Below are 24,737 nucleotides of genomic sequence, written 5' to 3'. Positions count from 1 at the left end.
TTTGCAACAGTTTGGTACACATGAAAAGATTGTTTCATTGCCAAAATAGAGCTATCTAATCTGTGCCATGGGAGAGAGAGATTAACAACTCATTTATTTGGAAGGAGAATCCATTGATTTCTAAAGGATATACTTTCAAGAGAATGTGCTTTGGATTGCTGCTTAAGATTTCTTTGAGAATCCCCCATACCATACCATCTAAGCCACAGTAAATTGTACTATTCTTAAATCATTCTCAAAGGGAAGTACGGGGAATCAACAAGTCAAGCAGCATTTATTGTTTAATGCAGTGGCACAAAGGTAGCTAACATGGTGCCCTCCAGATGTTGTTGGACTGTGACGCCTATAATTTCATCATTGGCCATGCTGGCTGGAGTTGATGGGTGCTGTAGTACTACACCATATGGAGTGCACCATGTTGGCTACCCCTGCAGTAGCACATCTGAGTTGTCACTAGTGCTCCTCTTGATGCCATACTTCTTTGGATAAGGATAGTTGTGCTTTAAAATTAGTATGGTGTACTGTAAGCATGCCAAATTGTTGAGTTTGAATTCTGTTACATTTTGTAATTATATCCCTCAGATTAAGAAATAACCTATTAAAAGAAGTCTGCTTGGTAGATCACTTTTCCATTTCACATGCCAATACATAATTGACATTGTTAAGAATGATAGCTGTAAGTCACCTGCTAACTTATAGAACAGCTGCTGCTGTTAGTAATTTTTGTATTGTTTTTGTTACATAATTATAATTTATCCTGTATTCATGTTCAATCTTGAAAAAGGTAACGACTTAGTCTCTTTTTTTATAGAAGGGGAACATGATTCTGGAAGATATGACTTGTTCAAGGCCACTCAATATATTCATGGCTGAGCAGTCATCAGAATCATGGCTACTCAATGCAAATCCAAAACGTTACCCATTTGGTTTATCTTGGGGATTGTTTTTCTTGTTTTGGTACTGTGACTTTTTAGCTGTTTTGATTTCTTAGAAAGTAGGTAGGTTATGTGTTTTAAAAATAAATCCATAGTACAGTATAAGCAGCTGATGTACACTTTGGAATTACACCTCTAAACCTTTTTATAAGAACATAAAATAAGATTGGAGGCTTGTCTAGCATTTTAATTTTACTATGGTCAACCAGATGCCTATTAGAAGCTTGGAAGCAGGATATGAGCACATCAGCACTCTCCCAGTTGTGATCCCCAACAAAAGATATCCAGAGGCATGCTGCCTTTGACACTAATGTTGGCATCATGAGTAATAGCCATTGATGGCCTCCATTAATATATCTGAACCCCTTTTAAAGCATCCACTACATCTTGTAACCATTGCTACTATATACTGGCCTGTTTGCGTGTCACAGTAAGCCAAACCATGGCTTAGCACAAATGTGTGAGCCTGCAAACTTCTGGAAGGGAGATTGTGACTGCTTTTGTTCTTCCTTGATCATTCTGCTGCTGTGCTGAGCTAAGCAATGGTTTGGCTTAGAATGTCATCTGAACCCAGGCTCATGGTTTAGCTCTCTTGGACAAATCATGATATGTAAACCACAGGACAGGCCTTGATTATAGCTCATGGTTGGTCTGGAGAGAGCTGAACCATGAGCTCAGGTTTGGACAACATGCTAAGTTAAACCATGGCTTAGCACCACAGCGGAATGACCAGGGAGGAGCAAAGTAGCTGTGATCTCCTCTGAGAGCCCATGTGCTCACTGTTCATGCTAAGTCATTGTTTGGCTTAACATGACATACAGACCAGGCCAATCTGTTCTGCTTTGACTCTCCGAACATTTAGCTTCACTGACAAATCCTATGCAGCTCAGTCTTATGCAAGGCACTCAGAAGTAAGGCCTACAGAGTTCAAAGAGAATTACACTGGAATGTGCATAGGATTGGAACCACTGAGTGTAGATTATAATGTGTGATGATCTTGCATGTATTTTGTGTTGCTGCTTCCCAGTATATGTAATCACTGCAAAATTACAAATAATAATTTATAAATGGGTTGCATGTTCTTCCTGCACACAGAAGTGTATTTCATGTAACAGAAACATAATGAATGAAGTGGCTCTTACCTTAGAGTGCATGTAAAACCACACAGCCCATAGAGCTGCTAATTTATCTGTGACAAACAACCATGTTCTTTTTCTGTTTTTACAGTTATGAAAGCAAGAAAATGTGCATCAGATTTTAAGGAGTATTAGAATTAAACTAATTAATTCCAAATTGGAGTATCCCCTCATTCATTTATACAAATTAAAGTCATTCTGTCTTTTAAACTCTCGTTGGAAAGAAAAATTGCCCAGTTACCATTCCTTAACCACACTGATGTTGTTGTTGTTAAGTGGCTCCAAGTCAACTACGACTTATGGCGACCCTATTAATCAGCAACCTCCAAGAGCATCTGTTATGAACCACCCTGTTCAGATCTTGTAAGTTCAGGTCTGTGGCTTCCTTTATGGAATCAATCCATCTCTTGTTTGGCCTTCTTCTTTTTCTACTCCCTTCTGTTTTTCCCAGCATTGTTATCTTTTCTAATGAATCATGTCTTCTCATGATGTATCCAAAGTATTCGGATAAATATCTCTGTCTTCGCGAACTAGTGGTCTCCGGGACCTCGACTTCTATGGTAATAGGGGCTTTTCAACAACTGATTAAGGCCTTACGGAATGCCCTGCTTTCTAAATCTAAGAACAAATCCTATAAGATTGTGTGTAAATCTAAACCATGGTTTAACCAGGAATGTGTAATGATGAAAAAACAACATTGCAAAATATAAAGCATACAGGACTAATAATTCTTAGTCGTTACACATGGAATATCTAGAATTGAAGAAATCTTACAAGTATTTAATCGGAAAAAGAAATTAGCACAAAAAGAAAACTGGCAATGCCTGTTAAAAGCCTCCAGATTAAAAGACTCAACTACATTTTGGAGGCTGGTAGCAAAGTGGTGGCCTAAATCATCAATTATGCTGGACTGTTACATCTCAGCGAATATCTGGGAGTCGTACTTTAACAAATTATATGCAAAAGTACAGTTACAACAACCTATGCTTAAATTTGATATAAACGACTTACCTGAATGGCCACCAGTCACCACTAAGGAAATTTGCCACCTTATTGCTAAAATGAAATTGAACAAAGCCCTGGGGGCAGATAACATCCCTGCGGAGGTATTTAAATTTAATGTAGATTGGTGGGCCCCGACGCTAGCGGCCTTATTTACATGCATCGACCACTCTGCTTATATTCCAGAAGATTGGGGTATAGCTATAGTTATCCCAATCTACAAAAAAGGCTCTAGATGCAATCCTTCTAACTATAGACCAATTAGCCTTTTAAATGTGATTAGTAAGCTATATGCCTATCATCTGCATGAGAAGTTGAAAGACTTGCTCGAACATGAAAGCATCTTAGAAGACGAACAGGCCGGCTTTAGATCTCAACGTTCCACCATGGACCATGGCCTTGTCCTGCAACATCTGGTGGACAAATATACAGCCAACTCCGGTGGAGCCCTTTATTCGGCTTTTATCGATTTGAAATCGGCCTTTGATTCGATTTCTAGGGATAGATTATGGGAGAAACTCGCAGCTACTAACATAGACAAGCGCCTCCTTTTACTAATGCGAGGCCTATACGACAATACATACCTGCGTATAAGATGTAACAACGCTGAACACCTATCCAAGTCTATTCCTATTTTTAAGGGTGTAAAGCAGGGGTGTATTTTAGCCCCTCTACTGTTTAACTTTTATATTAACCCCTTAGTTAAAACCTTGATACCGTTTGGTCTACATCTACTCAGAATATTTAAGAGACCCCTGTCCATCTTATTATATGCAGATGACATAGTTCTTCTATCACTGTCGTGTATTGGACTAAGGCACCTGCTGAGGGCCCTGGCTAACTACTGTAGGACCAAATCTCTGATAATTAATTACGATAAAACACAAGTCTTAGTCTTCTCTAGTAAGAGAAAGAAGCATCGGTGGCGGATCAGTGAACATCTAATTGATCAAGTAGCCTCCTTTAGATACTTAGGGATGATATTTCATTCATCGGGAGTGTGGCGTCTCCAAGTAAAGTCTGTTATAGTTAATGCCCAGAGAACTGCGAAGGCACTTCTTTCCTTTTATTTTACTAAAGGGGGCCAATACTTTCCTGCAGTTATCCAGGTCTTCGTGGCTAAAGTTATCACATAGCTGCTATATGGCGCTCCAGTTTGCGCCTATACTACCTATGAAATAATTCAAATGAAGTTTTTACGATCGGCACTTGCCATTCCATGTTGTGTTCCCAATTATATCCTATGCCTAGAAGTGGGGCTTCCCACAATAGAATCCCATATTTGGCTTTGTAGAATTAATCTTTGGTTAAAAATGATATTTGCTCCAGTCAGTTTGGCTCCCTATACATTAACCGACGTCTTCAACTCCAAATGGCAGGAATCATTAAATGCCAAAATATTAAGTTTGGGGTTTCTATTCCTATGATCCTCAATTTGGGCTATGCTAAGGCAAAAGAGAGTATTTCTAAACGAATCCTCAACAATGATTTTCAGAACCAGCAGTTGATGGCAACAAAATATAGATTAAATACAAGGTCATTCCTACCTGCCCATTATTTGACTAACTTGACTGTTCCAAAACTTAGAATAGCTTTTACGTTGGCCAGGTTTAATATCTTACCTTCAGCCCTCCTGGAGGGAAGATTTAATAATATTTCTTATAAGGAGAGGGTCTGTCCTTGTGGCGAGGGCGCAGTGGAACAGTGGGCCATGTGTTATTATCCTGCCCTTTATACCGTGACCTTCGAACTGAGCTACTAATCCCAATTATACGAAACATTCCTTGTAGGGATGAGGCTTCTTATGTTGAATTTCTTTTATCGGACCAATTCCCACAGATTTCCCTCAAGGTAGCTAATTATTGTGCAGCCGCTATTCGCTGTAGAAGAACAGTGTTAAGCTGATTGTTAATCTGAATGAATTTTAATGAGATTGTAACTGTCCAGTGTGGTTTCGTATTGCTCTTTTTATCTTTTTAATGATACTTATTTTATTCTGGTCTATGACTGTAATAAACTTATTGATTGATTGATTGATATCCAAAGTATGATAACCTCAGTTTCATCATTTCAGCTTCTAGTGATAGTTCTGGTTTAATTTGTTGTAACACCCAATTATTTGTCTTTTTTGCAGTCCGTGGTATGCGCAAAGCTCTCCTCCAACACCACATTTCAAATGAGTTGATTTTTCTCTTTTTTCACTGTCCAACTTTCACATCCATACATAGAGATTGGAAATACCATGGTCTGAATGATCCTGACTTTAGTGTTCAGTGATACATCTTTGCATTTGAGGACCTTTTCTAGTTCTCTCACAGCTGCCCTCCCCAGTCCTACCCTTCTTCTGATTTCTTGACTATTGTCTCCATTTTGGTTAATGACTGTGCCAAGGTATTGATAATCCTTGACAAGTTCAATGTCCTGGTTGTCAACGTTAAAGTTACAAAAATCTTCTGTTGTTATTACTTTCATCTTTTTGATGTTCAGCTGTAGTTCTGCTTTTGTGCTTTCCTCTTTAACTTTCATCAGCATTCATTTCAAATCATTACTGGTTTCTGTTAAGAGTATGGTATCATCTGCATATCTTAAATTATTGATATTTCTCCCTCCAGTTTTTACACCTCCATCTTGGTCCAATCCTGCTTTCCGTATGATATGTTCTGCGTATAGATTAAATAAATAGAGTGATAAAATACACCCCTGTCTCACACCCTTTCCGATGGGGAACCAGTCGGTTTCTCCATATTCTGTCCTTACAGTAGCCTCTTGTGCAGAGTATAGGTTGCGCATCAGGACAGTCAGATACTCTGGCACCCCCATTTCTTTTAAAGCATTCCATAGTTTTTCATGATCTACACAATCAAAGGCTTTGCTGTAATGTATAAAGCACAAGGTGATTTTCTTCTGAAATTCCTTGGTCCGTTCCATTATCCAACGTATGTTTGCGATATGATCTCTGGTGCCTCTTCCCTTTCTAAATCCAGCTTGGACGTCTGGCATTTCTCGCTCCATATATGTTAAGAGCCTTTATTGTAAAATCTTGAGCATTACTTTACTTGCATGGGATATTAAGGCAATAGTTCGATAATTACTCATTCCCTGGGATCCCCTTTCTTTGGAATTGGGATGTATATTGCACGCTTCCTGTCTGAACCACACTGATAATGTGCATTAAATACATTACCGATTTCAGATTCGTTTTATTTATTAAACTTGGGAATCTCTACGTAAGGATTTTAATCATGTACAGAGCATTTTACAGTCATTTATCCTCAAAACAGCTCTGTGATACAAGTTATTATTTGGCGTATTTGCAATGGTACATTACTTACTGGGTTATTCCTGGATGTGCTCCAGTTGCTGTATGACTCAGTTGACCAACCATAGTTTGGTTTTAAATCACTATTGCAAGATTCTGTGATAGTTTATTGCTGTTTCATCTAGGCTGCTTGAGAAATATAATGTGAACAGTTCAACTTTTATCCTGAACAGAAATGGATTAGTAGAAAGTCCTTTTTCAGTGGTTGTTTCCCATCTTCTTTTACAAAATAATAAAGTAGCTGCTGGCTTCCTTCTCAGACTGGAACAAAACACAGAGGATCAACAATAGTTCACTCTCTGTCGGTAACTGTACAAACAGTACAGAAGTGAAGTACTTTATTGCTAGAGTTAATGTGTTAACTACTGCTGTGTAATTAGGTGTGTGTATGCTCACTTGTTCTCATAATGACTTTCTGAAGGCTCCTGTGCGAATCTCTGGCTCAAGTGAGATTTTGGGCCCACTGTGTGTGGTCAAAATCCAACTGTTTATGCACTTGAACCACCGTTTTTAGGATAGCTCATTTTCTGTTCAGATACTACAGAGCAGGGATAGGGAAATTCAATCCTAGAGGCCAAGTGCGGCCCTCGAACCCCCTTTTGGGACTCTTGAAATGTGTCCTTGAATTCTAATAACACTTCTTGCTTACCTGGATGGAGGCTAGAGAAAGGTGTGCAAGTATGTGTAGAAACTAGCCTACTGTACGAAGGTAAAAATTGCATTAATTAATTAATTAATCAAATGGGCTCCTGTTGGGAGGAAGGGCGGGATAGAAACTGAATAATTAATTAATTATATCCTGCCTTTCCTCCCAACAGGAGCCCATTTGATGCTTGCTACACTTTTGCCTTTGGCCCTAGCACGTAACCCCTACAATGTTCCATTAGCATGTGACCGCCAGAAGGTTCCTCTCCCTTGCTGTAGAATTAACTGTTGGCCAAAATCTAGAGGGAAAATGAGTTCAGACAGTCAAAACACCTTAAAATAGTGAACTTAATTTTGAAGCTTTCACAGGGTCAAGCTCTGAAAAAAACAATTATGCAAGTTTGTAGCAGCAACTGCCTGTGCATGGCACCGATTGGCTGGCACCTTATAACGTGACTGACGACAACCTTTTCCCCCAATTCCCATAATAGTCTTACATTAAATAATTTTAAATGAAACACTGAATAAATGGATAAATGTGAAGGCGCTGTTAAAACAATCTGACAGCCCATTATGGGGTAGTGGTTAGAGGGTAGCCAGGCAAGTAGTTAAATAGAAGGCTGTTCTTACTGGATACTGACAGAATGAAAAGTTTCACTTAAAAAAAATCTGTTTGCTCATTCTTATGTATCCATATGCCGTTAGTTCCTCTCAGTAGTTAAGCAGCTGCTATCTTGGTGCTGGACACTTAGAAATGGCTTTGTCCTGCATGAGACATTGTATGCCTAACTATCACAGACACAGACCTATTCTCCAAAACAGCAGAAAAGGTGGTAAGCATGTTTCTAGGCAGTATTCTGCTTCAGAGAGCAGGTGATACTCATATGAATGAATATTTCTCCATGCCAAAACATTATCTTCACATAGATTTGGGGAGAAGGCTTCAAGCCTTGTCTTCTATCTGACATACTAGTTTTCTATGTGCAGGATGAGGAGCTGTTAGTCATGTAAGCCTGCTCCTGCAGCCTGAAATGGTCAAGGATGAGTTTCTATCCCCCTGAATTTGGAGCTGAAAAGGGGACTGAATTCACAGTTGCATCATCATTTGGAGGCATAGTGTAGAAAATATCCCATTTGCCTCTGCAAGTTTAAGAGGACAGCTATGCCTCATCTGTGTTGTACTGAGCTTTAGGGGCTCACCAAATGCCATGGAAGCACAGCATGACAGAGATAAGTTCCTGATCTCCTGAGTTGGATCTGGAAAGGGAGCTGGGGATTGTTCCTTACCTTGATTTGTACTTTGTCGGTGTTCCGAGCACCTCTGAATTTCAGTGAGATAGCAGGAAAAGACTTGCTGACCCCTGGAAATGGTGAAATCTAGAAAAAGGCTTACTGTCTCACATGCTTTATGTGATAATGATGCCACAATCTTGTAAATACCTGTGTAGTAAACTGCCCCTCATACATTGGCCTTTGGGTCAAATCTTTGTAAGTGAAGGGTTGAACAACTTTAACAACCACAATACCCAATGGAACGCCTCTCTGGACACGAACCCACCCATACACTACACTCAACATCAAAAGCCCTCCTCCGGGTGCCTATTCCGAGGGAAGCTCGGATGATGATACCAAGAGAGAGGGCCTTCTCAGTGGTGGCCCCCAAATTATGGAATTATTTTTTTTGACGAGGTGCACCTGGTCCCAACACTATTATCTTTTCGGTGCCAGGTCAAGACTTTCCTCTTCTCCCAGGCATTTTAGCATGTGTTTTTAACTGCTTTTTAAAAATGTGTTTTTAAATTTGTATATTTGTTTTTAATGTTTTTAATTGTTGTAAACCTCCCAGAGAGCTTCGGCTATGGAGCGGTATACAAATGAAATAAATAAATAAACAGCTCCAGAGACTGAATGATCACCACAGCAAAGGGGAACTCCTTTACAATGCACAGAAATGCTATCTTCTTTCTGTTTACCTCATCAATTTGTTTATCTTTGTAATCTCCTAACAGTGTAATCTATCCTTAAAGCAGTGTGGCTCCATCCTGTGGGTCGATTCCTAGCCCTTGAAGATAATTAAGAGGTCTCGAAAAACCCAAATTATAAATCTATATTGTAAATACTTTATTTACTCCTCATATCTCCATATCAGCTTTTATTAGGACTCAGTGTTTAATATATTAATTGATTTGATTAATGAAATACTTTTTAGCTGACTAAATTTATTTATTTCATTAAACTTATAGACCGCCCCATAGCCGAAGCTCTCTGGGCGGTTCACAAGACAAGAAACATCAAAAATACAATAAACGTGTAGCAATATAAAAGCACATTAAAAGTTTAAAATGTTAAAAATTGTCCTAACAATTTTGGGGCAAGAGATTGATATCTATGGCTATGTCTTTAAAATTACAAAGTTATTAAAAGCTGTAAATTCCAAATGCTGCCTTAAAAAATGTATCTCCCTTTTCTCTTCCAAGATGATGCCGGCTATCATATAAAAACAAAAAGTACAGTACGCCTCTGCCTTCAGAAACACTTGTTTCTATCCATATGCAAATGTAAGTTTACAGTAATTGCTTAAAACTCATTAATTGATTAAAATTTATTTTTAAAGTAGTATCAGTTTAATTGTAAACACTTTAGAAACAGTGGGCAAGAGGCATTTTACAGTATAAAAAGGTTATTTCTGCTATATACACCTCAGTGTGTTATATATTTTGTTTTTCTTTTTGTGCTTTGTTGTCTGAATACACTTATTATTTGTCACATTCAAAGTTTGATCATATCTAAAATTTAATAGCTTAAAACACAAAATGTTTCTTTATGCAATAAAAATACTCCTAGTCAGTACACATGTTGATAATAGACATGTTAGAAACTATCTATATTTATTTTAGCCATTATTAAAAAATACTGTGTTTATGTTTTTAAAGCAGTGTGATAAACAGCAGTTGCCATTATCTTTGGTTTTAAATAACAATTAAGGCATTCACATTCAAATCTACCTACATTCCAGCAAAGAGGAAGGGGAAAGAGTTCTAGATGTAAGAAAATATTCATTTAATACTGTTTCTTTAGATTTTGGGGGGGGGGTCTAGGGGAATAGAATGTATGACATAAACTCTTAAAAATAGATGCTGTAAGTTGCAGAAAATTTTACTTCATAGGAAGACTAAGCACAACATAAATTGAAACTTTATTTGATATATATGACGATGTTAAAGCGCCTTTGATTTTTTAAGCAGGCTGAAACACTGTTTTTTTAGTTGAGCTTACTGTTTTTAGTTTTGCAAATACAACAGAAAACAGAAAAATATTGTCAGCATGACACTTAACAATAAAAATAGTCCACTGATCTTGACAAACATATAAATGAATATAGGCAGTCCATATGTCCAAATAAGTATGTAAACAGGATTGAAAATTATAACCCATACATTCAAACATAAAAAGGGCAATGAGATCTTCAGACCACTGAGCAGTAGATGGTTTGTAAAGGGTTTGCAGGGTCTGCTTTTGTTATCCATTTGTTAGTCCCCACACCACAGGAATATAAGAGTGTGTAATCACCTGGAAAAAACAAGGATTTTTCCACAACAAAGTTAATACAAACAATATTTTGTCCAGAAAGAGGGCACCACAGGACATGCCCACATCATATGCCTCAAAGATGCGTTATAAGCATTACTGCACTAGCATCTATCTGAACTAGCTGATTCCTTCCTGTAAAGGTGCTATGGAGACCGATATACCAGGAACATCAATTTTTGTTGAATCAGCCTCAATTTTAAATCTAAAGAAACAAGCAGCTTTCCATTGATTTGTACTGAATGGAACACTCTTAACTCTGTATTCCATTCTTTTCTAAGTTGAGCTCTTATTCTGACACACAACTTTTAAAAGGTTCTGTTCAGTTTCAACTTCACCTCTGTTATAGCTGGAAATATGTTTAAGAAGTAACAATAACAATGTTAACAGAATTGCATAAAAAAGAATGTTAGTATATATTTGTGGTGAACTATACATGAGTATGTATAGGTTTCTTGTGAGCAAGCCAAATATATTTTGGTACCATTGTTGCCTCACTAATAATTAGCTCACCTGGTTCATTAGGAAGAGCTTCACCTTACACTGAATTATTCCATGCAGTCAGAAGCTTTTCGTTGTTTTGCCCAGAGACTTCAAAGGGATTTTGAGTTAGAAGTTTTGTCTAAGGTAAATAATTTGTGGATTGTTCCTTGTTTGTTATAAAACATTTATGGTTGTTGTATTCAGGGCTGTGGAGTAGGAGTTGTGAAGTCAGAGTCGGAAGCAATTTTGGGTGGAGTCAGAGTCGGTAGAAATGCTCCGACTCTGGCTTCAGAATAAAATTAATAATTTAATTTTTTTGTTTTAATGTATTTTAAGGTCTTTTTATGATGTCTTAAAGTGTTTTTAGCGTTTCTGTTTGCCGCCCTGGGCTCCTGTTGAGAGGAAGGGCGGGATATAAATCAAATAATAAATAAAATAAATAAAAAAATAAAAAATATACATTTGCCATTTATGAAGGAGTCAGAGTTGGACAGTAGAAAAATAGAGGAGTCAGAGTCGAAGGTTTGATGTACCAACTCCACAGCCCTGGTTGTATTGTGTTTGAGTGGTCAGCATTCTGCAGTATTTGGATGTCTAAGAAATTGTTACAATTGTATGTTTTAAGTAGTTTGGTAATGCTTCTTTATCTCAAATTCAGGAAATTTTGTATTTTTGTATGTTTTAGTAATCTAGTAATATTTTATTTGTTAGACTGCCCTTGAAAAAGGGTCGTTCAGACCTGAAACAGGAGGGGCCTCAATTAATAGTTCCTATTTGATAACAAAAAATCTCTTTACTTCATTTTGACTGACCTTGGTATTCCTCTTCTGTTTTTTTGTGATGGAGAATACTACATCAGAACAATGCTTTAGATTCTTTTGGGGGGGGGGATTAAGATAAAATTTATCTTGGTCCCTGGTCTAAATATTGGTCTCATTTCTACGAGTCATGCAACATTTTGTTTTCTTCTGTGTAAATGGTGTTATTAGTTGTGTCTGTTTTCTGTTTTTATTCTTTATGGTTTGTTGGGTATCCATTCTTTTGTTACTGCATTTTATGATTGGACTAATGACTGGGACCTGAAAAGTACCATAAATAAATAGGCTAGAATAGCTTATAGTTACAATTAAAGTAAAGTATATGACATCATAGTTTAGTATTATGTGCATGACCCACCCAGGGGTGTAGCAACGGGGGGGGGGAAATGAGGGCATTGCCCCCCAAATGATAATTTGCCCCCTCAAATGAAATTTTCCTTCAGTCCCCAAATTTCTAGCATTGCAGTAACTTAAACTTCATTTGAGCTTTTAGAAATACAGTTTAGGTACCCAAAGAGAGGAGCAGGGCAAAGTTACCAAGGGAATGGGAACACGGTAAATATAAGAGTTAAAAGTGTGAATGAAGCGAACACAAGTCTTGATGGATGGAGGAGGGAATTGGCAAACCTAAGGGTTTGCAATTGGCGGAAGAAAAAGCGGTAAGGACAGTATTGTTATGCACTGCAGAACATCTCCGCATCCCCTGTAATGCTCAACCAGCCTCTGGAGGTAGTGGGTGTTAGTGCATCTGGTGGGTGTACCTAGGCTTTTGGGCCTAGTCTGTGCAGCAGCCTAGCCTAGTCCAGGGCAGGACCTGAGAAGAAGCAGAGAGGTGAGTGAGCTTGCTCTCCAATGCCCTGGCAGCCTAATGAAACCTTACTAACTTAGCCCAGGCAATAGGAATCTGGAATAGTGTGTGTGTGTGTGTGTCTGTGTCTGTCTGTCTGTCGGGGGGGAGGCATTTCTTCCTTAGTTTGTTTAAAAGTTGAAAAATAATAATGCACCTTTTTTAACTTTTCTCATGTGAAATTATGTACTACCAAAATAGGATGCATTGGGTAATTGGTTACCCAATTAAAAAATTGAGATAAGATTAGTGTGGCAAAATTTGTTCTTGATAAATCCATGTTGGCTTTTAGTAATCACTGCATTGTTTTCAAGGTGCTTACAGATTGACCACAATATAATCTGCTCCAGAATATTCTCAGGGATTGATGTCAGGCTGACTGGTCTGCAGTTCCCAGGTTCCTCTTTTTGCCCATTTTGAAGATAGGGACAACATTAGCCCTCCTCCAGTCATCCAGCACTTCACCCATCCTCCATGATTTCTCATAGACAGCGGTTCAGAAGTCCTTCAGCCAGGGCCTTCAATACTCTAGGATGTAGTCGTCGGGCCCTGCAGATTTGAACTCGTTCAAAGTGATTAGGTATTTCTTGAGCGTCCTGCCCCCTCAACTTCACATTTGCCAGAGGGCCGAAGACCCTCTTTGGGAGAATTGAACACTTCTGCCTTTTCTTCGTCATCTGTTACCATTTTGCCATCCTCATTCAGTAGTTGTACCACCATTTTGTTTCTCTGCCTTTTACTGTGGGTGTACCTGAAGAAAGCTGTTTTGTTGCTTTTAGTATCTCTTGCTAACCTCAGCTCATTCTCAGCTTTAGCCTTCCTGACGCCATCCCTGCAGTTTTGTGCTACCTGCCTGTACTCTTCCTTTGTGATCTGGCGTTCCTTCTACTTCTTGTATGTGTCCTTTTTTGTTTTCAGGTCATCTCTAAGCTTTTTGTGAAGTCACATTGGCTTCTGCTATCTTCAGGCAGCAAACTTGGCTTTTGAAAGTAACATATTTGAAGGAATTTCAAGTGAACAGTTGCTCTGCAAGTTTGCAGAGAAATCACAGCACATTAGACTTTATTAACAGTTCAGAGCGTTATGGTAGGTTGACTTGCACTATACACATTTACTTCCTAGTCACTGTTATTTAGTTTACATAACTGTTTTGCATGTGGAAGATATTGCATTTTAATTTGATTTGCTTTTTTGTAAAATTCACAAATCATAGTTCTAATTAAAATGTGTAAATCAGGGCTTATTTTTTTTATTACCTAAGACAATTTCCCCTCTAGAAATCTCTTTTGTAGTGACTGATGCCCCAACCCATCTGCCCCCCCCCCCAATTTTTGTCTCTGCTCACCCAATGAAAATTGTCTCACTACACTCCTGCCTGCCATCAGAAGCATCAGGTTTCAACTAATTGCAGTTAGTTATTGTGTCTGAACTGGGAACTGGATTTTTAACTAGTTTTGACAGCACAAGAGAGGATTGTAATCCATGTTTGAAGTTGGCTTGTTTGGACAAACCATAGTTAAAAACTAACCACAGTTTGTCACAGTTTAGGTATAATGACAAACTGTAGTGAGTTGAAAATGAAAGTGAATGCCTTTAATCTCCTCCTTGTGATCATGCTGCAGGTGAAGAGACCAGGTGAACTTTATGAGTCAGAGGCTTGTTTATTTAGCACGAAACCAAAATTTAATGTTATGTCAGAATGTAACCAGGAAAACAGTTTAGAGATGTAGGTTGTGATAATTAAAAGGCAAAATTCCTTGGTAGGGCAAAGGGAGCACATGTATTGAACTGAAATTTAACCTCATGAGGCTATTGGTAGAGACCATTTGTTTGCCCAGCACTGATTGGAGGTGATACCAATTGAACATAGTACATGACCAGGCCTGGCGGCAGTGGTTAACACACCATACACTGGCTAAACTCCTGAAACCTCAGAGGAGTACCCACACCAGTCCCAGCATGACCCCCCCACACACACACATGGGCCCAGTACCAGGACTGTGGAGTCGGAGTCGTGGAGTCGGAGTCGGAAGCAATATTGGGTAGAGTCGGAGTCAGTAGAAATGTTCCGACTCCGGCTTCAAAATAAAAACTTCCATAGGAATTTAGGAAAGTTTTCTTGTTCAGAAATTTTAATCAAATAAATATATTTTATGTTCTATCAATCTAGCCTGATGATTCACATGGTGGTGATGAAATGCCTTGTGCTACCATTTTACTACAGTAAATTTGTTATTACTAGTTAATATACATTTGCCATTTATGAAGGAGTCGGAGTTGGACAGTAGAAAAATAGAGGAGTTGGAGTCGAAGGTTTGGCATACCGACTCCACAGCCCTGCCCAGTACTTTGACCTGGTGTTGACAGCAGCCATGGTTGGCTCCGCACCTCTGCATGGGAGCAAGTTGTGGGGCTTCTGCTTGGAAAAGAATATGCACCACATAGGAGCAGGAGCGGGGTGAGGAAGCAATAGCTGACTAGAGTGTGGATGGAGGACCCAATCCAGAAGGAAGACCTTTTGAAAAGGGCTTCTTTGTGGCCCTTAGCTCTAGCAGGAGGGGAGGCAGGCAAGCAATGTCATGCAATGCAGTTGTTGACAGGCTGGTAGGTGCAGCGCAGGATCCTACCCAGAAGCTATTTTGTGCTGCTCCAGTCAGGAAAAGAAGCAAGGATGAGGGAGAGGTATGGCTGGATGGATGGCCAATAGCAGCAGAAGAAGTAGAGCAGGCAATGCTGAGGAGAGGAACTGTCTGAAAGAGCCTAATGGTGCAATTCTAACTATCTCTACTCTAAAAGTCGTATTTAATTCAGTGGGTCTTCTTCCCGGGTTAATGGGATTTTATTTATTTATTTATTACATTTATATTTATTTATTTATTACATTTATACCCCTTCTTTTTTTTCATGATAGAAACCCAAGGCGGCTTGCATATGGTTCCCAGGCGGTCTCCCATCCAGGCACTGACAAGACCTGACCCTGCTTAGCTTCAGCAGGGTGCTGGCCTCATGTGCCTTCAGACCATAGCCTGGGACCATATCCTGCCCTTCCTCCCAGAAGGAGCCCAGGACAGCAAACAAAAACACTAAAAACACTCTAAAACATCTTAAAGAACAGACTTTAATATATATATATAAAATAGAAACCATCTTTTTTTTAAAAAAGCTTTAAGAACATTAAAAAGCATTTTCGACACAGACTGGAATAAGGTCTCTACTTAGAAGGCTTGTTAAAAGAGGAAGGTCTTCAGTAGGCACTGAAAAAACAACAGAGATGGTGCCCGTCTAATATTTGAGTGGAGGGAATTCCAAAGGGTAGGTGACACAGCACAAAGGTCCACTCCCTACATTGTGCGGAATGGACCTCCTGATGACATCTGCAAGAGGCCCTCACCTGCAGAGCACAGTGTTTGACTGGGTATATAAAGGGTAAGACGATATTTCAGGTATCCTGGTCCCAAGCTGTATATAGCTTTGTACACCAAAACCAGAACCTTGAACTTGGCCTGGTAGCTAATGGGCAGCCAGTGAAATTCTTTCAGCAGTGGGATGACTTGTTGGCAGTACCCTGCCCAAGTGAGCTGTCGCACCATCTTATTTTGTACCAGCTGCAGCTTCTGGACCAACCTCATGGGCAGCCCCACATAGAGCTCATTACAGTAATCCAGCCTGGAGGTTATCAGTGCATGGACAACAGTGGTCAGGCTGTTGCAGTCTTCAGAGAGAAACTTGGAACTTGAAGGGAAGGTAGGAAGACTGTCACTGCTTTCCTGACTATACAGTGGTTGGTTCACTGTAGAGAAGTAATTTAATTTTGGGGGGAAAACTGCACTGGAGGTGCAGGAGCAAAGAGGAACATATTTGAAATTTCCTTCACTAACTTTATTCTGGAATATAGCCTTACCGTAGCCCAACATTATTATTTATTTGTTGATATTGTGCCCTGACCATTTCCTGTTCCTTTTGGGAACTGGGAAAAGATCATCAAGATTATAAATTCAGTACATACTACATGTTTCATTTGTAATGTTCATAGTGTTTGTGTTAAGCAGCCATATAAAGCACAGCAGCAATTTATGTACTTGTAAGAATATCTAAAGGCTTACATTGCACATTATTTTTTAGTTTAGGCTGCAATCGTAATTCCACTTACCTGTGAGTAAGTCCCACTGCATTCAACAAATCTTACTTCTGGGAAGACATTATTAGGATTGCACTGTTATGTTTCTTCATGCAGAAACAAACAAAATTCTTTTGCATATGCTCAGGTGAAGCACATGCTCTGGATTATTCTGCCAACCCTGACCCATAAGCCTAGGGAAGCTATTTAAAGAAGACAGAAATTAATATAAAATGAACCAAAAAAATAGTATACTTTTAAATGTAAAAACAATTTATGTCCCCTTTTCCGGGCAAAACCCTCCCAAGGTGTATCACAAACAGTATAAAACAATTTTTACTGAATGTAAGCTTCCTAGTCTAACATTATGATCTGTGTACACTGTGATACAACCCTCTTTATTTTATTTAGCAGACAGAGAAAGAATAATTCTAGTCATAGAGATGTAGTCTGAAGAACCATGCAGTATTTTCTCATAACTGTACATATTGTAGATATATGTACATTTCATAAATGCATTTGTTATTTGGAAAGCCAGTGTGGTGTAGTGGTTAAGGTGTTAGACTACGGGTTTGAATCCCCACATAGTCATGAAGCTCACTGGGTGATCTTGGGCCAGTCACTGCCTCTCAGCCTCATGAAAACCCTATTCACAGGGTCGCCATAAGTCGGAATCGACTTGAAGGCAGTATAGACTGAAGAGTAGAAAGCTGGTGCAGCTTTGTAAAAATTTGAGATTGGCAGTGACCTGGCAATAAAGGATAGCCTTTAACCCAAGGGTAGATTAAGTGAGTCACTGTTGGGAGGGAATGGGGTGAGGTGGTGGGGAAGCTGGTGCAGTGCATACACATTGGCAGGAGTATCAGATGGACTATACCAATGGGCTTACACCTCCCTGACCTCCCTGCCGCATCCCTTTTTCCCTCCCAGTAAGCAACAGTAACTGTCCTGCAGGGAACCTAGTGTAGCAGCTCTGCCCCACTAGTCAGTTTAAGCAAATCGTCTTATATCTATTGTGCTGTGTTATAAAATTCACTGACTGGTAATATTTGAAGAGTTTTATCAATCCCAGACTTAAGAACATGCCCTCATTTCCAAGGAAAGGCTTTGCTGCTACATAGGCAGCATACACGCCATACATTTAAAATACATTTGAAGCACGGTATTTTCCCCAAGAATCCTGGGAACTGTTATTTTTACTGTTGGTGCTGGGAATTGTAGCTCTGTATTGGATAAACTACAGTTCCAAGGACTCTTTGAGAAAAAGAAATAATGCACTTTCAATGTGCTTTAAATATATGGTGTGTACGTAGCCTTATACAAAGCAAATACTCCCTTCCCTAACTCCTAGAAGATGGGGAGTAGTCAGGATGGGCAGCTGACAATAATATTGTGCTGCTTTTTCATAGTGCAATATTAATGGCAGCTGTTCTCTTTCTCTCTCCCAAACTTGGAGCTGGAATGTAAGCTGAGAGAGTGAAAGAAATTCTCCCTGCAGGTAGCCTCCATAGCATTCCTATGGAGACTGAGCACAGTCTTGCATTCTTTCTTTCCCTGCCAGAGAGGGTCAGCCAGTTCTGCTTTGTTTTGCAGAACTGGTTAACACTGTGAGCTTGAATGACTTGATCCTCTCTTGCTTTTACTTTTGGTCATTCCCCTCTGCCCTGACTCTAGACAAGAACAAAAAAGAAAACCGGGATCCAGGTCTAATGCATTTCCCTATCTAGGCAAACACAGCATTATTTTTTTTTGCACCATTCACATGATGTTGTCCTCATCTGAGTGGCAGTCTGCACTTTCCCCCCATTTAATTTGGATTTTCCCCAACATAAGATTGTATGTTACACAACTATGGATGTACTGAAGTGCATTGTGTGGGCGGGTTTTTTATGTGCACAAAATTAAAGAGTAGTCACAGTGACGCTTTCCCTATTATTGCATTTCCATACTAGAAAAGGCTTGACCTATTGAATTTCTGACTGCCATACAGCTAGTAAAGGCACAAAAAACTCTTCCCCCCATGCCAACGCTAAACCAAAGCCCAGGTTGCCATCCTGTACCCACTTACCTGGAAGTAAGACCAATTAAACCTAAAGAGATTTACCTCTGAGTAATACTATTGTACTGTAAATTAACTATGCAGTGAATTTTAATGAGTCCCTAGTCTTTAGCCTGCAAAGCAGAAAATATGCCCAGGTATCTCTGCAAAGTTTTCACATTTGCCTTGTGGGGTTCTTTAACATTCACCTACATTTATTGTGTAGTAATATTTGCAGAAAATAAATTTTAGGCACTATGTGATCTTAGGCAAATCCAGCACAGGAAAGATGCATTCTGGTTGCTAGGAAAAAAGGAAGAGCAAACTATGGAGATTCCAAGGACAAGAAAAAAAGAAGCAGTAAAAGTGCATTGGGGGCCCCCCAAAAAACAGCTCTTCACCACCCCAGGGATTCCTGTGTCCAAACAACTCTGTTATCAATCACAGCGCTGACTTCACTCATTGGCTGATTACATTGACAGGCAGGTGCAGCCAGGTTGGCTCATCCCACATAAATTGCTTAGAAGGGTACCTGCACATTTTGTTCCATAACTTACTTTCTAGGAGGGCTAGAGACTTCCTTTTTATTTAATCAAAGCTCAGATTCTGAGCTACCTGCTGCAGGTGCTACTGTAGGTGATGGGTTGATGATTCTGACATAGATGCTTCTCTTTTACACAAGGACATGGGGAGAGGAGCAGCCACACACTCCCCTTCTAGAATTGCAGGCTAACTGAACCCATGTTGGTTTTGGTCCCCTGGAAACAATTTTCATCTCGGGCCAGCAAGTGGTTATTTCCATGCCTGCATTCATCCTAAAATTTCTGCTCAGCATAAGTAGTGATTTTAAAGCATCTTGGGCAGGATTTTGAAAAGGAATATGTCTATAGCATATGGCAGAGCCTGGGCCATACAGGTATTCTTAAAGATTATACAGCCATGAGAGTGGCTATATAGCCAGCGTGGATTTTTCACATTCCTCAGTGTTAAATGGAAAATACCCCCCATGCCATTCTGATCCTTCCCATAAGCTCATTACAAAACTAAACCTTACAAAACTTAGAGTCCTGAACTCAGAAACGCTTGCTTAACAACACTCTCGATTTTCATGGTATACACAAAGCAGTCAGAGAGAATCGAGAGTTCAAAGTCTAAAGAGAGAGAAAAAACCCAGATCCCTTTTGGACTTTTTTCTGTTAGAGTTCTCATAATCTGTTGAAATTCACTAAAAAAACAGCCATGTTCACAGAGGACCTGTAATCCTGTTACTGACCTTGTCCTATACTCTGACCTTCATCTTCTGCAGCTTAAAAGTTAAAAAAAAATGCCTGGCTAATTTTTAATTAATTTAATAAATATTGCATTGAACTGAATGATAATGTCGGGCATGCTCAGTAAGAGCCAACTGTCAGTGTTCCAAAAGCCAGACACACAGCTGCTGAGCTTGGCTAATCAGGGGACCACACCCACACCAGACTTTGATTTCACACGAGACAGTTACAGTAGGGCCCCGCTTATATGGCGGGTTAGGGACCAGGTCCCCGCCGTAAAGCGGAACCCATTGACTATAATGGGTCATGTCGAGCGAAAATGCTGCAAAATGCTGCAAAATCTGCTTTAAAATGGGGAATTTCCCCTAATTGGAAGCCGCTGCATCAGCAGAACACCGGAAAATGGAACGCCGTAAAGCGGGGCCCTACTGTATGGCTTCTCCAAAAGAATCCTAGGAAATGTAGTTTGTGAAGGGTGCTGAGACGAGACTGCTATTCTTCAGACAGAAGTCCAGCGGCCAGAGTGGTTTAACAGTCAGCCGCTCTGATTGAAGGTTTGTGAGGGGAACAAGGTGTCTCCTAGCAACTCTTAGCACCCTTCACTAACTACACTTCCCAGGATTCTTTGGGAGAAGCCATGACTGTCTAAAGTGAAATAAAGGTCTGGTGTGGATGTGGCAAGGGACAGCATTGGTTTAAATTTGGGTGGGAGGCTACATGTGCCTGCTGTAGAATAAAAAGGTGGGGGAAACCCTGAAAAGCAATGATACTGTTCACAGTGTTTTCCTTTTGGAAAGGAAAGGGGCTTCCCCTCTGCCCAGTGCCCACCCATCCAATCTCCTCCCCTCCCCCTCCTCCTACCCTTCCTGCCCCTCCCCCAGGTCAGTGTTGGACTACAACCTGGGAGACTAGGGTTCAAATACCCACACAGCCATGAAGGTCACTGGGTGACCTTGGGCCAGTCACTGCCTCTCAGCCTCAGAGGAAGGCAATGGTAAAACCACCTCTGAATACCGTTTACCATGAAAACCCTATTCATAGGGTCTCCATAAGTTGGGATTGACTTGAAGGCAGTCCATTTCCATTTTCAAATATGATTGCACAGAAATAAATCCCACTGAACTCAAAAAGTATGCAACTGATCAAACCCACCCTCCCTTCTCCTCCTTCCTATATCCTTCCTCTTGCCCCTTCCCCTCCAATCCCCTCTTTCCCCCTCCCCATGTTCAGTTTTACCTATCTTAAGCATGATTGCACAGGAGTAAATACCATTGAACTCTATAAACATGCAAATGATCAAATCTGCCCTCCCCTGCCCTTTCCTTTGCCCCCCTCCAATCCCCCTCCTCCTCCTTCCTCTCCCCTCTCCCTCCCCCCCTCCCCTCTCCCTCCTTCCCTGCCCACTCCAGCCTTCCCTCCCTCCCCCCGTCAGCTTTACCTATGCTAAGCATGACTGCACGGGAGTAAACTCCGCTGTACTCAGTAAACATACAAATGATCAAACCTATCCTTCTCCCCTCCCCCTCCTTCCTACTCCCCTCCCCCTCCTCCCCTTTGCCCTCCCTCCCCTCCCTTCTCCCCTCCCCATCCCCTGTGGTCAGTTTCACCTATTCTAAGCATGAGTGCAGGGGAGTAAATCCCACTCAACTCAATAAGCATGCAAATGATCAATCCATTCTCAGCAAGCTTGCAGAGGATCCCATTTCTTACCTCCCAGATTTAAAAAGCAGAGAAATTCACTAATAGGCAAAAAACCGTGTGGTTTAAGAATGTACCTATAGCCAACAGATATTTCTACAAAGTTTAAAAAGCAGGGAAATTGGGCAGCTATGATGAATGCACCAGGGGAGCAGGAGACCTGATCTCCTCTCTGAGATGTTGTAATCTAGTTCTTAGGAATGATTCATCACATATGTTGAGATTGGTGGAGGAAGGCGAAGAAGTGATGATGATGGGACCAGAAATGCTAAAGAAGAAAAGTTGAGCACAAATATTTACAAGAAATTCAAAGATGACAGGAGTATTTTGAGGTTAGGTGGGGTTTTTTTACAGGAATCTGGGCAACAGCAAGAAGTTTTGCCATAGTAAATAAATGCGTATAGTCTAGGCATGTTCACCAGTTTCTGAAATTAACTTTATTTTCCAACTCTTCTATATTTTCTTCCTTGAAGGTATGTAATTAACTTGAAGTAGTGTCAGAATTGCTCAACTGAATGCAGTCCTCATATGTAAATGTACATTAGAATTAGATAACAAGTCATCATATTTTTTAAGTCTTTTAAAGCTACAGGTGCCTGGATTTGTTTTATAATTTAGCAGCACATTCCCTTAGCTGGCAATGAATTTTTAGTACTTGGCAGAGTGATCCAAACACAATAAACACCTGCCTGTTTGAGAACCTTTCTTCTTTTTTCTTTTAGATTTGTAATTTATTTATTTTTGCTGTAGATCTGTTAGTCTTTAACAGTATTTGCTGTAATCTCGCAAGGGCAATTGCTGCATTTTCTGCTTATGAATATTCCCTCCAAGGAGTGCAAAACAGCTGCGGTGGAAGGAAAATAACCTCTACATCCTGCATCTGAATGGGGGTCCGTGGGGGAGGAGGGAGATATGTTTGTATACATGGTGTTCTTACAACACACAAGCACTGGGAAACAAATCAGTGCTGTCTGAGCTGAAAGCACTGATCATATATTCTCAACCTTCTGCACAAAAATATATCTGGATTGGGGTGATTGGTTATAATAAAGTAGCATAAACAAACTCAATTCATGCTGTTGTGTGACTTGACAGCACAATCCTATGCATGTCTATTAAAAAGTACATCCCATTAAATTTGGTGGGATATATGGGTTTAAGATTGCAGCCTCACTGTTATATATTTTATTCAAACAAATGCAAATTTTTATAGCAGGGGTGGCTAAGCTTTTTTGGGCTCAAGGACCACATTGAGGGTTTGCCTCTCTTTCAAGGGCCACATGCCAACTGAAGCCCATTTCATGCTTACACACTTATTTATTTATTTATTTTATTATTTTATTTATATCCCACCCTTCTGCCCAGTAGGAGCCCAGGGTGGCAAATGATACTTTCATCCTTGTTCTCTGTGGCTCAGTATTGCCAGCGGATTTTCAGGTTTGGGGGCAGCTGCTGCGTGGTTAACTCATCAGACGTTGAGATGTCTTTCACAGGTGTGCTGTAGAAAGCTAAGACATCTCTGGCACTCTTTATTTGGTAGAGCTGGGAATTAGGAACTGTGTGGCCCAGATCTGCCGCCTGCTGTGCCAAAAGGCAGTACTTTAAACTGCTGTCTCTCAGTGATGCCTTTTGCCAATCCTCGGACACCAAGGATCCAAAGATCTCTCTCATGTGAGACTCTAGGCGACTCTGGAGATCCTCAGGAGGAAGGTATTTTTTGCTTCGTGGAGGAGAACAAAACAGAGCTGGCTCCTCTTTCGCTGGAACAGACGCTTCTAGGTCGCCTTCCTTCTTCCTTTGTCCTCCTCAGAATGCTCTGTGGGGAGGGACCACCAAACTCAGGTGCTGTCTGCAGACCTGGAGGAGCCCTGTGGAAGCCATCATCTTGGGACATGCATGCAAGACTCCGCCCTTCTGAGGGCAATCTTGCACATGTACGCACACCAACACAGCACACACACAAACTCACTCACTCAGAAGAGGGGGATAGACAAGCAGGTTACATACACACAGCAGAGGTGGGGGAGACAACAAGAGCCTACACACACAACACACAGGAAGGGGTGATGAACTCAGCAAACACTCAGAAGCAGATAGACCCCAACCCAGTCATCTCCAGCCCCAGTGCTTTCCTAGGGGGCAATTTTTGTTCTCTAGAGCACTATTATCTCTTCATACACCAGCACTGCCCCAGAGAGGACAAACAAAGCTGCCTCTTTGAAAAAGAACCCCTTCTCCCTCTGGAGTGGAACAATCGTTTGAAAAACTTAGACAGGAAACCGGACAAAATACTTCTCCCTGTGTCCTAAGGCTCTCTTAAAACATTCTGACAATGGTGCCAACCTTCTAATAGTGGCGTTGTGCCAGAGGGAGAAGGGACCCTTTTGTAAAGGTGTAAAAAGAACTGACATCATACCCTCCTGCTGCTTATCAGATCTGCTGAGACCTCTCTTCAGTAGTGGGGGCACAAGAGCACCACCTGCTGACTAAATGTCTTTTCTTTTTAAAAATGCAGTCAAAATAATTGGGGGGGGGAGGCTTTGCAGGCCTCCAGAAATCACTGTGATACGACATGCAAGCTATGGTTTAGCCACCCAGGCTTTATATAGAAAGTACAATATGTTTATTGGACTATTGTAATTATTTAAAAAAACTTATTAACACACTACGTGGTTCTTTATATTGATTTGGATCCAGACTAATAATGAGCAAAGTTATTCTCTAGGGATATGGCTGTTGACAGAAGGGACTGAGGCTAGTTTTTCTGATTCCTCCTTTCATCTGCAGCCCAGAGAGTTGGGAGACCTTCTGGAAACAGTGTGGGAGGTGGCATGGACAGC

The 24,737-nt window shown here is 40.4% G+C and overlaps 1 protein-coding gene and 1 pseudogene across 3 annotated transcripts in view; one reads left to right on the top strand and one right to left on the bottom strand.

Annotated features, from left to right (window-relative positions):
* The window catches only part of MAPK9 (mitogen-activated protein kinase 9), a 73,345-nt gene that overhangs the window by 1,057 nt on the left and 47,551 nt on the right, over window positions 1–24,737 (top strand). Inside the window, exon 2 of one of the 3 annotated variants that reach the window (XM_061617284.1) lies at window positions 9,515–9,595. The exons of the other annotated variants lie outside the window; for them this stretch is intronic. The gene's annotated coding sequence lies outside the window, so the exon portion shown is untranslated. The remainder of the gene's footprint in view (window positions 1–9,514; window positions 9,596–24,737) is intronic. 3 annotated transcript variants of the gene reach the window in all.
* On the bottom strand, window positions 23,311–23,781 carry LOC133382250 (large ribosomal subunit protein mL50-like; annotated as a pseudogene).

The sequence above is a fragment of the Rhineura floridana genome, chromosome 3 (assembly GCF_030035675.1).
Source record: "Rhineura floridana isolate rRhiFlo1 chromosome 3, rRhiFlo1.hap2, whole genome shotgun sequence".
Classification (NCBI taxonomy): domain Eukaryota; kingdom Metazoa; phylum Chordata; class Lepidosauria; order Squamata; family Rhineuridae; genus Rhineura; species Rhineura floridana.
This window is presented reverse-complemented; position numbering and strand designations above follow the sequence as displayed.